The 14,476-nt window shown below is 42.5% G+C and overlaps 1 long non-coding RNA gene across 1 annotated transcript; it reads right to left on the bottom strand.

Moving 5' to 3' along the window:
* Window positions 1–1,761: 1,761 nt before the first annotated feature.
* Window positions 1,762–13,045, bottom strand: LOC122526909. Its single transcript, XR_006306240.1, has 2 exons — window positions 12,524–13,045; window positions 1,762–1,895 (listed from the first exon to the last, which is right to left on the bottom strand). It is a non-coding gene; the product is annotated as an uncharacterized LOC122526909 (long non-coding RNA).
* Window positions 13,046–14,476: the final 1,431 nt, after the last annotated feature.

Genomic DNA, 14,476 nt, shown 5'->3' with positions numbered 1-14,476 from the left:
CCTATACTTACCGTCACTGAGATAATCTAGCGCTGGTCTAACCCACTGTAATCCGGCGAAGTCGTGTCGAGGACTCCTCGATCTCCTCTTCCTCCTCCATTTCGCTAAGCGTGCTTCTAACACGTGTATTGAGAAAAATTTCGCCAACTAGCATTCTCATACCGGCCAATTGATCCGACCGAATTCAATCGGCACTCGTGAAACCCGTCTGAACTCGTGCTTTTAACGTTGAAGTTTAAAGTCTTGCTGTCCGACGAATATTTCCCATTGCGTTCTGTTTCATGGGATTTCTCAGTAGCTTTTTTGAGAGATGATGCGTTGTAGGATTCAGATTCAATTCGAAAAGCATTTGAAGTTTGTGTATCAGGGACACCCTATAGAGACCTGGTAGTGACCTGTACGGGGTCCGTAGGCCGTGGGTGGTGTGGTATCTTATGGGTGAGGACGGCTCGGCCAATGGGAGTCAAACGTGGGTGGTTGTGTTGGTCCAAGTTTTCTTAACGGCTTTACCTTTGCGTGGGTGTAGGTTGCACGGCTTGCAGGATGCACCATCTTTCAAAATGGTGGCCATGCCCCCTGCGTCTCGCGGATTGATATGGCCGTCGTTTCTCAAATTCGCGACGGTACGAAGATACGAAAGTGATCGATAAATTACTTCTTACGCGTAACGTAGCAGAAATGGTTAATGTTGCGCTCATGGGAGAAAATTGGTTTCTAAGAAGCAATATGGTATCAAGACACGATATGCGCCGTCTCGGCCCGACGATTTGCCAACGAGACTTGTTTACGGTGCAAAAATGGAAAAATATGTTCTCCGACGAGTAATATTCCATTCCGGGAAACACGGCGGTGTTATTACCGTGCTATCGATTATTGATTTTTTTCTGGCGTGAAGCGAAAATTGCAATCACGATGGACGCGACAATGGAGCCAGCACACGAAGACATCAGTCACGAGCACTCAGCGCTCGATCACATTGTTCCACGCTATGCGCATGGTATAAAATTGATGCATTTCTAAATACAAATTGACGTTCAGCAAGCCGAATCGTAAACATTAACGTGTTAGAACAACGTGGTCAGTTCACGTTGATTGCAAAATTACACTTTGCGAACAACAATTTACATACTTTTACGAATATCAATCTATATCAAGCGGAACCGCTTTTTCGTTTTTATTTCGTTATCACTAGGCTAACAATTGTCGCGATCAGATGGTTGATTAGTACCTATCTGGCTGTTTCTCATACATCATGCGCGCAGTTCTACACACAATCGATTAATTTCATCGCTTGGAAAATCAAGATAAATCATCGATCGACGACGAATAGGAAATCCAGGTGAATAACTAAAGATAAAATAACTAGTAATTAAACGGGATCATCCTGAATCGATCGACGTCTATGCGTCGCCACCCCATAGCGAAATACTTCAATCGAGCTGAAACTGGTTTCCAGGAATTTTTTCGAATTTTAATTGCAGCTCGTACGTATCACAGGTAGAGACGAAGAATCAGGGTTCGTTATAGATAGACTCCCTATCTAGTGTGATCATGATGTAATAGGTTCGCGGTGCAGTGTGTAATAGGCATGCCAAGATTAAACCAAATTGCCGTCATTTAGCCGTTGGCGGCCTAAATTTTTTGTCAAATATTCATCACATTCTCCGTGCATCTTCCGTTACTCTAACGTGTAACAAGAAGAAGAACCGGAAGAGACAACGTCGGAAAAATCTTCCAGTCGATAATGATAAATATCGTGGGTACGAGAAACGGACACTCGTTTATTATTAAATAAATCCAAAAACATCGAATCGATATTACAGGTCTCATTGCTTTTTCTTCGTTCGCCGTCAGATCCTGGAGAACGCCGTCATGAACTCATGAATGATGAACACCTGAAACAGAAGGAACGATATCAGCGAAACTCTAATGGTGATCTTATGAAACCAAGTGGCCGAAGGCGCGCGTGCACGCGATTTTTACGCGCACACGAGAGGGAAAAAATGCTACTTCTAATTTTCAATTCCATATTTTACCGCGGACTATCAAGCTAACGGCGAATTGTAATTTATCTAATCTCGATCTACGCTCGACACACGTTCGCTGCAGTACCACTGGTATTCCCTAAGTTTATTCATACGCCAGCTTTATTGCACGCCGACAGAACCGTCGCGCCGGTAAAGTTCGCGGTTCCTCCGCATCGAAAGAAACATTAGAATTAGTCGACATGGTCGTGACTAGCGGCACTATCGATGGAACGTCCTGTAGAAGGTTGCCAACACTTCGACGTTCCCAGGCAAGGTCTTCGCCATGACGGTTCCTTGGAAACAATTACGTGGCTTATAATAACGAACCGTTCTTCTGGAATCGTAGATACATTTGTGTACGTACAATGCACGCACGCACACACAGGAGTAAGCTTTTCTCGAGAATATGTGCAGCAAGTGCGTGCTACAAAGATGGATAGGCTCGTAAATTTATTGGCGGAACGTATCTCTCGTTTTCGCATTCTGCTTTTCTTTTTCATTTCTTTTTGATACCCCGGGGCCCACTAGATGTTTCGAGATTTATCGCTTGACGTCAAAGCAGAAAGGAATTCCATCTAGGGTGATCCAGAATAGAATTTTAGGGGGTTTCGAACTTTCTAAATAGGTTTTCTATTATTTATTTTCGATTATACCTTTTTCCTTCCACTTCACAAAGTACTTCTTTTTAACGACAAAATGATATAATAGCCAGAAAATCAACAAACAGAATTTATAGTACTAAGTGGTCTTCAATTGTTCAGGATTCTACCGATATAGTAGGATCCTAATGATATAGTAGGATTCTATCAAACATAACCTGCCACACGATACGACAAATCGCATTAGGCAAATGTATAACAGAAAACGTCGACTGTCATTTCTTATCTACAATTTCGAACGACCAGCGTTTCAAAACAATCATGGGATCGATAATATGCGACGTGAACTGGAAGTGGACATGAAAGTAAGTACAAGATTAGCATCTACCATGAAACCATGCATCTTTTATGTTTCGACTCTGTATAACCTAAGAATGAAAAAAAAAAGAAGAAGAAAAAATACCACTTTCGACACTATCATAGAATAATCGATTAATTTTTTATGCTCCCACGCCACATTGAGCTGCTATGTAGATACTAGAACGGTCAAAGAAATCCATATACCACGCGGGTCGAACTTTCCTTACGCAGGATCTGTAATAACCCAATAAATCAGAGTAGCCTGCCGGTGCAATTACGTCCCATGGTTGGAACTCGCAAGAACCCAACCCTTCTCGTAAATATTGCCCTCCACAACGGAGCAGTATCTTTTCTGGTCTGCTTTTTCTTTTCTCCCGGGCCTTTTTTCTCGCTGCTCTCACGACCCCGACGTAACCAGAGGAACTTCGCGTACAACGTTCACCGGGGTTGTCGATGATGTCTGTCTTCTCTCTCTCCCTTCCCCGCCGCCCCTCCCGCCGTAACCTCTTCGAATCATCGCCATGTTTCCTTCATTTCGGCATGGTCCTTTTTTCGCTGACCAAAGTGCCGGGGCACATAGTGCAACCATGGGAACCAAACGAGTGGAGAGTTAGACTTTGGGGGGGTTTAATTGCCACCGAGCGATCTGTTAATTCCTAAGTGTCAGCTTGAGAAAGCAGGCTGAGAAAGAAATACGAAGGCATGCAATAAAAGAGCGATTTCGTGGGGTCCCGTACCCCTGACACGGCCACGGATATATCATGAAACGCGCGTTCCGTTGAACATGATAGATTACGAAAATGTCCGGCGATGAGTAAGATACATCGGGTAACACCTCGTATCTAAATGGAAAATGCAATAAATATCGCACGTTATCTGGTCAACCTGTTACCACACTGGTAAATGAAGATCGACAACGTGGCGCTCGCATGTCTATAACTGAAGGTATAACGCCGGTTAAGTGACCAAAATTACAGAGTCATTACGCTGCATTGTGACATTTATTACCATCGGATAATACCGTGTCATTTAACTGCCAATATTACCGTGCATCTTCTTTAGCGTCTCGCTACGTTAACTAACGATTTATCGTGTACCAATATTGGCTGGCTAACGAGAAGAAGATACGCCGCGTCGATTCGACACGCATTATGCATTTTGATCATTCGGACGATGACTTCGAGTTAAGAGTGAGTACATCATCGTTGCCTGGCTAAACACACAAAAGGTAAGGTTGAACATTGTACTTTTCGTCGAGTTCCTCTAACGTCTAACCTAAACCCAACCTAAATTTTCGTTGCATCGACGTTGTTTCGCCGACAAACGAGAATACAATCGAATGGAATCGCTAAAGTACGCGCACCATCAATGCCGGTCAACCTAGCCTCAAATCATACTGCGTACGCCTTCGCTTTTGCACGCGGCAAATAAAACAAGCCGGCAGTCGACATCGAAATTATACGTATAGATGGCATTGATGTATAGCCGAGCGGGTTTTGATAGACCGGACGGCCCTCGCGGCCGAGTATAATCGCGCCGCAGCGCATCGTTTTCTCGCCGTGTCGGGGAAGTCCTCCATTTTGAGTCTGGACTTGGTAACCTCGGCATCATGGTCATAAAAGTAGCTGATTATCAGCGACGTTATTCTATCAAGCCTTCATAAATGAATTTCATCCCTTCATACATCGTTACAATCATCCCTTATACTTCTTCCCTTTTAGACCTTCATCGACAAAAGATACATAGACAAGCAACAGTAGATTTAAGGAGAAGTGTCCGAAAAATATTCAGCAACATAAAAGAAGAACCTAGATTGAACCTTTGATTCCACGATGGAAAAGATGAATAAACAAACGTTGCAACAAGCGTTTTTCACGCTTAGTCCGTCTAGGAAGTAGTTCCAATTAGTTAATGGCTTGATACTTCAATTATTGATATAGCAAAAGGATTGAACGATACTTCAAACGATACATTTTCTGTTGGCGTGCCTAGCACAGATAATGCCACAACGGGTTAACTCCGTGGAGGAACTTCGGCCTCGGGATATAAATCTTCCGCCGACAGATGCGCCGCCCTCAACGTTCACCATCGACCAACCAACCGACCAGAATTTCCAAGGGTAACGCCCTGAAAAACCAGACTCGCCTTGGATGCCCATTGCATTTGCATGTCATTTCGTAAGCGATTGCACCCATCTCAAATCCATCGTAGCACACTCGAGTAACGTAGGGATCCTATCCCTGTACGAAGACTCTGCGCATCGTCTATTTTGTCGCATCATATTAGATACAGAATGATCCTTTCAAGAGTATCGATTTTCATACGGTAGATATGTTAAAAAGTATGGGAAATAGTAATACGTAAGTTCTTTAGCTTGAAATCGTAAAAGTCGTATCTCTTCTCATCCGCTGAGATCGCGTGCTACCTAGGCGTTCACGAATCCACAAGGGAGGAGAAGTTGAATGTATGTATACAGTGGCGTGCGTATTACGTGATGATGCTTCAGCGCATAACGCGAACAGACAGTTTCTTCGATAATTTTTCTGTATCACGGTGTACACACGCATCGCAGCAGCTCGGTTGTCACGAATGGGAACGGAACGAGGCTCAGCCTAACCGCAGGGAATTCACGAATCACGCGATTCTTTCCGGGGTTAATCTCCTCTCACACTTGCGATAATTTCATTAACTTGGTCGGAGAAGACACACAGTGTGAATTTATAAGAAGTCTTACAAAGGAAACGCAGGATGTTCTTCATTATATCCACGAAGAACTACATTTCATTGAAACAGCGTTAAATTCTATTCTCGGGTTCTTCATAGAATTAAAGAATCACATCTGTATCAACGATTGTTATCCCACACAATTTCTTTTTTTACTCGACCCTTCAACCCTGCTATTGTACTTATGATCAAGCCACCGACCAATGAATATTCAAGAGACTCGATCTCTCTTTCTCGAGCAGGTCTTAACTTACGTACACTGTCCGATTTTTCATTATACCGTTCTGTCCGAGATAAAACACGAACGTACAACTTCTTGGCGTCATAATTCTCTCTCCTTCCTCGTCGTGACTGTGTATATTACTTTTGCATCGATCTCTGATTTATACACGCTGCTGCATTTTCATACTCGTGCCTTCCTACTTCTTCCGATTTCTTATATTTCGATGATCGATCTTTTCCATTTTTCTCCGATGTTAAACGACAGCACGGTTCAATAAAATAAATCAACAAAGATATTGGAACGTTGGAGGTAATCTTCACGAATGGCTCCCTGCAACATTTGAACGAGAGGAGCAAACTTTCTTCGGGTGATCACCATTTCACTTCTGCCGGTTTGTATGCAGTCGCGGAATTTTCGTGCGGCGGGCGATCGCTCAGCGGCAGCTTAAGGTCCAGCGTCGGCTTGGAGGTCGTGCATCACCAGAGTCTGGCAGGATAATAGCTCTCTCCTTCGAGAAGTCTTATTGCCGGACCATGCGCCAAGTGATTGATAGGCACCGAACTATAGAGCCGGGCAACGTGATATTTCGAGACTTTATACACGCGGTCGGGAAACCAGTCGAAGACGCATAGCGTAAAAATGCGCGCGGCCTCGCGACTTCCTTCGCATGCGGAAATTTGCGTGAGAAATCAGCCACATTCAAACCGACTCCGCACTTAAATTTGCCTCGACTAGAAACACGAAGTTCTTCTTTGTGTAATCGAAAAATTTGCATGTCGTTCCCTCACAAACGGTCTATCGATGTGATTCTCTAACGTAGACTAGTATTGCATTAAGACACAGCAAGTAGTAATTTTCTCCCTAAAAGAAATTTGTCTTCGAGCGAGTAACGATCCTTTTGTTTCTACCAACGAGTAGAAGAAAAGGGGAAGACACGACACGTGAAATATCAATGTCAAGTGCAATTGTCACAAAAGAATATAATCCGGAGCTGCAATCATTTTGGTAGGAAAGAGTACGAACTTGAAAATATATAATATTGAGTGGATTAGTCAGCTGGTACCTTATTTCGTTCCGTGCGCCAGGTGGAGCCACGCAACAGACTGTGAATCCCACAAACATTTCGCATATCATTATTAAAATTGTATTCAAATATGTAACTTGCAACTACAGTGACAAATTGTGCATATTCGAGAAACGCATCAACGACACTTGACGCATGATTCAAAAGGCAATGAGAAAACGTTGGAATCAGAGAAAACTAACATCTATTTTATCTGACAAAGTAGCATGAAAGCAAATTCTGTTGATTATCTTATTTACAGCGGTTCCGAAGATCTTTACTTTTAGTTTTTAAACTAAAGTTTGAACTAAAATTTGCTTGGTAAAATCAGCTAGTTATCATTGCTATTTCAAGCTGGCACGCGTATCGACCTGGATGTAGGTGTAGGTTCTAAAGCTAGAAGCTATAGCCGGAAACCATTCTTCGACCAACCGCCCTCTTGGTACCCTTTCCGGTGTGGAGACTGTAAATCTTTTCCAGCACGCCAACCGACACGAGGCCCGCCCGAGTCCTCGAAACTGCCCTATTTCCATCGTTCTATCGCCCTTTCTACCATCCAAGTACTTTAGATCGCAACAACGATCAGTGAAAGGTTAGCAGATACCGCGAAGGACTACGCCCTTCGAATGAAACCAAGGTGTTCTTGTCAGTCTAGGGTAAACTATACCGTGGTTAGACTGTTTCGACCGGGTAGTTATGAATATATTATTTTGTTTCGCTTTCGCTTCGATGGATCAGTTAATGTTAGGTATCACGTATCAGTAAGGGCATTTCTAATTACACACAAGACCGAGAGACAGCGTGTCTTATACTCTAATTGCGAAAGTTCACCGAACACTTTCCCGCTTAATGCTAACATGCATGATCGATTAATCGGTCGTTCTTTCGCTAATTTATCGTTAAACGAAGGTATCCAAAGTACAATAGACAGAGCGAATTCGACACTTCAATGGTGAAAATTCATTTCTAACGGTTTCCTCCTGGCTCTCATTACCACTCGACCTCCTTCCACCGTGATTGCATTAGTGGTATCCGATCTGCGGTCACGGAAATAATCGTGCATCAACCCTTCACGGCAAATCAGTCGCATGCCTTGCGGTCGTGCAGTTCGCGAGAAAGCACACAACCCAGAAAACCGAAACGTGCCGAGTCGATTTGTGTCTGACGCCAGACGCCATATAATAGATCAGTCCGTACATACAGACACACCGAAAAGTCTCTTTCCACCGAGTACGCCCCTGCTGCTCTTTGTCTCCTGTTTCTTTAGGGGTTTACGTGGACGTTTGGGTCGCGATGCCTCGCGGTGGCTCTCGCGCGCCTCTTGGCCCGGAGGGGCCCCGAAAACCTAACCTCAAAACGCACACGGATAATTGGGGATAATGTCGGGGTTGCCGAGGCCCCGTAATTGCACGAGGCCAGGCCCTTTCCAGGCTTCCCTTCCTTCCCCATCCCTGAATGCCCCCCTCAACACACAGTTCCTCGTTCTTCGCCACGCTGGGCCCTTTCGCTAGCTGTCTGTCCATCCGTCCGTCCTGCTACGTCCGTCTGTCGACCGCTTTCGCAGAACCCGATAGTACCTAATTCGTCGGTTTGTTTCGTGCTGCCGTGTTATTACGCGGTCCTGGCCCGTGTAGCAGACTTGTGCGATCCGCTCGCCATCCATGATCCACCGCGAAAGAAGATAGTCGGCCGTGACCTCGAAAATGGAGCTCTGAGACACTTACGCTTGGACATCGACGCTGGCCCAACTGCCTCGAGCATCCTTGTTCATTTTAACGCGTTAGCTTCTACTACTTGGTCTAGAGCTAATAGCTTACAGAAATGACTAATCCATCGTATCGAAAGAAAATCGAAGAGTTTTCTGAATTTTTAGAATTATGCAGGTTCTGGAGAATTTGAACTTGATTTCTGATACTACCGATTCTTTAGACACATTGTCAAGCATGAATAACTGTTCTCGTTAATCGAGCTGAAGTAATATATTCCATGGTTAAATGTGCCTCGAAGTAAAAACAAGTTGCCGCATGCAACTGTCGAATCGATAACGTGATTATTATCCTGAAGCATCGAATCCATTGTTTTGTTACGATTAGTACATGGTGCCAAGATTACACTCAACGATCTCGAATTATCTTGTTTCCATCGGATTAAGCTTGATACAATTATCCAATCCGCGAACAAGACGAGGGCAAACATTAAGCCTTCTCTAGTCTACCAAAGGACTACCATCGACACGACTGTAATGCGATTTATTAGCGAGAAAAAACTTTTAATTTGTGCCTTCCGTAAATTTGATTAGTCGTTTCCAATACCCGTGACGCAAGAATAGAAAAAGCGTGAAATGTCAGACAATGGAAAGAGAAGCGAAACCAATTGAACTTTGAAATTTAAAAATTCTTAGCATCGAGTAGAAGCGTGAGGAAAATAGTATTGCATCGATAGTATCGGAAATTGTCTGTGACACCATTTAATAGCGAATGTTACAAATTAACAGATATTCAATTAACTGGAACTTCCGGCAAGCTTGAACCATCGAAGTTAGAAAAACAGAAGTAAACGCTGTGGCTTGTAAAATTTTTTATGATCAGAGATTTCAGAGGACAGCAAATTAAATTATTTGGATTTTTAAGGACTGAAATTATTCGAAGTAATTCAAAACAAAATGAACTTTAATTTCACTATGAAATACAAAATTGTTTCGTAAATCTACTAGATGAGATCTCTCGATTAAAAATTTTCTGAAGTTAACAATTTGTATTAAGAATTCAGCTCGGTAAATTGGATCAAAAATTCTTTCTGTTGTTTGATGCACTTAACGAACAAAATTTTGAATTGATGATCGCCCTTCTTACTGTTTTAGTAGTGATTTAATCATATCGAACACTGAAACGAAATATTGATCAACGAGGTCAGAATCCTAGAAAGCCGAATGTGTCTTCCTTGAAGTGGGACACATCGGCACATTTAGGCTATCATTATCCACATCTGCCGCGGTTGCCCCACAAAATAGAACAGAGTCTGTAATTATCGTCGTCTTAGAGGATGTATGTTCTTTCATTCTTACATCTTGGTCTTTGTTTCTACAGATCGGGGGGTCATCGTATCGTCGTTAGTGCCCTTCTTGCTGGTCTAATTCAAAGGTGCTCATTTGTACGAATGTTTCCTCCAATATTACCGAACTTCTTTCGGATTTCCTAGAACTGGAACATCAGGATGTCCTAGTGCTCCTACTAGATAAATCATTTACTCTGTCCTGAATTCATTCTAGCAACGAGAGAGAGCTAACTTCACGGTACCTGCTAGCCGTCGGATGAGCAAGTATAAGAAATTTCGTTTGATCGCGAATATTTCGACGCGATAATGTTGAAGGCCGGTTCGAAGAAGAAGCTACCGACGCACACTAAGCCGTTTTAGAAGAATAAGCGTCCTTGTGGATGATCAAGGTCACATTTCTGAGACAGAATGAAATCAGAAGATGGAAGGATCGATTCGCCTGCGGGAATATCAAAACCTGTGGATGGGCTTTGGTACATCGATCGTGAACGGGAGTCCGTTCGATAACTAGGAGGATCTTATCTCAAGGGCTCCCAGTTTCGACGGTCCTCGTACCTCGAACTCTTAAAAGGTGTACCCTCGAGGGGCGATCGTGCTTTGAGGGCGCCGCATCGCGCCAACCACGCCTTCTCCACCGTTATTTACCTCCGTCCTTTTCGCCCTTGCAGTTTTATTGCCTCTTTCTTCCCCTTTTTCAACGTTGGTCCAGCAAGCCCGGGAGCGATAGATATCCTCGGCATCAATAAGGATCCGACGGCTTTACTAATTCTACGATCCGCATAGATTTATATCAAGTGGAATGTTATTTTGAGATTATAGTTACAACATTCCTTTTGATAGAAAAGAATTTCGAAGAATTCGCGTTTATGAAGATTCGGATTTAACTGTAATTGCCTGAGCATAAAATGTATTCGAAGAAGCAACAAATAGATGAATAAAATAACAAGTATTTTATGCACGAAGTGAACTGTATTGTGCAAGCATGTATGTATGTAGTTTTCAAGGAAGATAAATCTTCCGTGACAGTGATGCCTGGCCAGCGGCATGTTGAAGGAGTAGAAGAATTTATCTGAAGGACAAAGCAAAACGAAGAAAAATTTGTTCTGCAGTAGTTAGCGGTTAGAATATAAATTGCGTATGCTAATATTTTATCGTCGCTGAATTAACATACACTGAATTAATAGTATATTAATAAGCGTTCCTAGCCAAATTTTATAAAATAAGAGGAATTACTATATCAAACTTAAACATCGAATCAAGAACTATCCAATTCCTCAACACTAACGTGATTCATAACTTAAATATCTCCAAGTAAAACCCAATATTTTAATGAAACCTGTTTTCAACGAATTTTAAGCCCAAACTTTCTTTCACTTACGAAAATCACTATCCAGAATTCATCGAAGGAAAATATTGTGTACCAAAATGGCGGCCATTCACAATCACACTATGCATTTTAATACATGGTGTATCACTCATATGAAAAATTAGTGCCAAGGTAGTCAAGATACACAATTTTTCGGTAACACTAACTGCACTTGGACGTACACACTGTCATTTTAAACTATCACTTTTCATATATGAAGGAAAAAAAAAAACGAAAGAAAAGATATTCGCAACGTGGAGTTGAATGAAACCTTAGTCAAGGTCACCAAAATGGCGGCGATTTAGTTGACTCTTGATAGATCCAAAGATACTGAGATCTTATTCTTGGAATCGAAACAACGTGAATTTAAGAAGAAATAAGGTGACAAAGAAAACAGAAACCGTTGATCCATAGTCCAGAGCGGAGCACACAAGACAGGCAGGTGTAACGCGTAGCGGCAGTAGACACCAACTGATCTCACATAACAACGGCCGATAAAATTGTTGCGTTTCCACCAAAAATTATCCTCTTTTTTTCCTTCGCGGTATAAAAAGTACAAAATTGTGGTAATTTAGCCCCCACCGCCATGGCGGCGATGCTCCGCTCGCTTGGCCACAGGGAGGAGAGATGAGTGAACAAGAGCGTAAGAGATGGGTAGAAGAAATAACAGAGAAAAAGACGAGGATGGGACATATTAGAGACAGAGAGGAAAGAAGAGGAACGGGAAAAGAGGAAAGTAAAACAGAGACCTTTTGCCCGTGAACACGCTGCACTAACAATACGGAACAATTACTGTTCAATGTAGCTGACGTTAATAACAATAGCTGAGATAGCTTCATATGTTCAGCTTATTCTCCCTCCCCCCGCCTTAAAAAATATATTATGAAACATATTTTAAAAACGTATGTCGTATTCGTAGTGTAGCCAGCGTGTGTAACATATATGGGAAATGTAACATGCAAACATTTAACGTAAGATACAATTGCGTCAAATAGAGCAATCGTTGTGAATGTATGAGTATGTAATTGTGAAATCGTTATCGCGTGCACATTGAATCGTTACAGTTAAAAAAAAGAAGCTTTATCAGAGAGAGTACAATACACTTACCAGCATGAAATTTTCTGCATGCGTTATCCACAGCTTGGCGTAGATTCGAAAACACAAAATCACTTTGACACACGTTGAAGGAATTCTTCTAAATGATGTTGGATTTCACTAGCACGGCAACTTGTGCTCTGTACTGCTGCTCGTGTGAACTCGCTCAATGCTTAAGCCACCGAGAAGGGGCATACTATGAAATTAGTATAATCACGATCAAAATTACTCGCACCAGGCAGTGCTGGAACCACCAACCGCCGGTCAAATAACCCGCCCGACCATCGCCAATCAGCGATCGCGAGTTGGCGGCCATCTTGCGCGATACAGTATGCGCATCGACAGCCACAAATTACCACAAAAGTGGATAATCTTTGCTCACGTGGTGTGTACTATAACAGCAAGTATGCATGTATCTCTTGCTCCATCGCTTCATTCCAAAAACTGGGGACAATTTTGGAATATGCTGAATGAAACTACCTATCATGTATTGTTCCCATGAGCAAAAATATATATTTGCACATAAATTAAAAATAGGCATGCACAGGTTCAAATAAGATATCTGTCTTAATTCCGAATAAGGCACGAGTGAATAGTTCTTTCCATTTAAATGGTAATCCGTTCTATTAAGTATCCTTTGACTCTTCTTCACTTAGTGTTGTACAGCACAGCTGCATTATTCTGTCGCATTCAGAGAACTTTTTTTTCCGTGTTCAGTGCACGAGAAAAAGAAACTGCACGCAAGCCGAGACCACGAAACGTAATCGCGCTTCGAACTCTCTCACGCAGGCTGGTACAAGGTTGTCGTCTTCCATTTATGGCGCAACCGTGCACCGTGTAATTATAAGAACAAAATATTTAGACTGCTGCTCTAAAAGCGATTCTTCATGCACGCAGTAAAATAATGGCAGCTTTCACATGGATCTGTTCCAAATTTCTAATTAGTCCTCGTTATTTATCTTCGTTAGCACTGGGAGTACTTTTCACTGAAATTAGTTAATAACTCTAATACACTCTAATGCACATGTAATTTTCTGCGAGCCGTTAGTCGATCCGGTGAATGACACTTAGATAGTTTAAATAGCGTTACATATTTTTCTCATTTGGCTCATCATAAACTAATTAGCGACATCTGATAAGTTGATAACATTTTTCTCTGGCGTCGCCCACGTTGATATATTCTATGCTTATCTGATATGCACATAGATGCAATTGGGTAGGTGTACAATCCATCTTAGTGCACATGCCTCACCCGAAGGGGATTTTTGAAGCGCCGTGTTATGTTTTGTTACGTTACGTCACGTGGACTGGCCCCCTGATTGTAGTCGTTAATTATCGGTGGTTGCGGCTAACCGAAATTAGAGGATTCGAGGTCGCTACTCCTCTCCCGTGTTAAGAGTAAAAATAAAATTACCACTGATCTCTTACGCTGTGCATAAAAAAAACAACGAACACAAACGAGTCCATGTTCGTGAACGTAAGAGAAGAAGCTAGAACCATAAAATGATTACCATAAAACCAATATTATCAACATTACATTTTTGATAGACTTCGAAACATTATGCGACGTTTCCTGAGAATTACGCATAGAGTATGCATACTGTTAACTATGGAGATTTGCATTGCTAAAAGCAGATAAGAAGAAAACCGCAGATAGGGAGGAAGGGCGTAGCATAGCAGATTCCTGCCAGTCCTTCTGCCGTTTTTCGAGACGTATACTATCTGTTATACCCGGGGCACGAATACGAATTAGGACCAAGTCGCAACAGGATCGAGTCCCGCCGATTTCGAGTATGCTGATGCCTTGGGCAACGATAAGTTGCTGCAGTGGGTCTAGCCACTGCTCTGCCCTCTGTAATTATACCGTACACAACCGAACGTTGTCTTGCTCTTTCTTCCTACGTTACTTTCTCCTTCATTTTCCACCATTCCTTGTCTTCACTGGATGCTTCTTATTGTTGAACG

Source organism: Frieseomelitta varia, unplaced genomic scaffold (genome assembly GCF_011392965.1).
Source record: "Frieseomelitta varia isolate USP_RPSP 00005682 unplaced genomic scaffold, Fvar_1.2 scaffold_203, whole genome shotgun sequence".
Lineage (NCBI taxonomy): Eukaryota > Metazoa > Arthropoda > Insecta > Hymenoptera > Apidae > Frieseomelitta > Frieseomelitta varia.
Note: the sequence above shows the minus strand (reverse complement) of the source record. Positions and strands in the feature narration are given on the sequence as shown.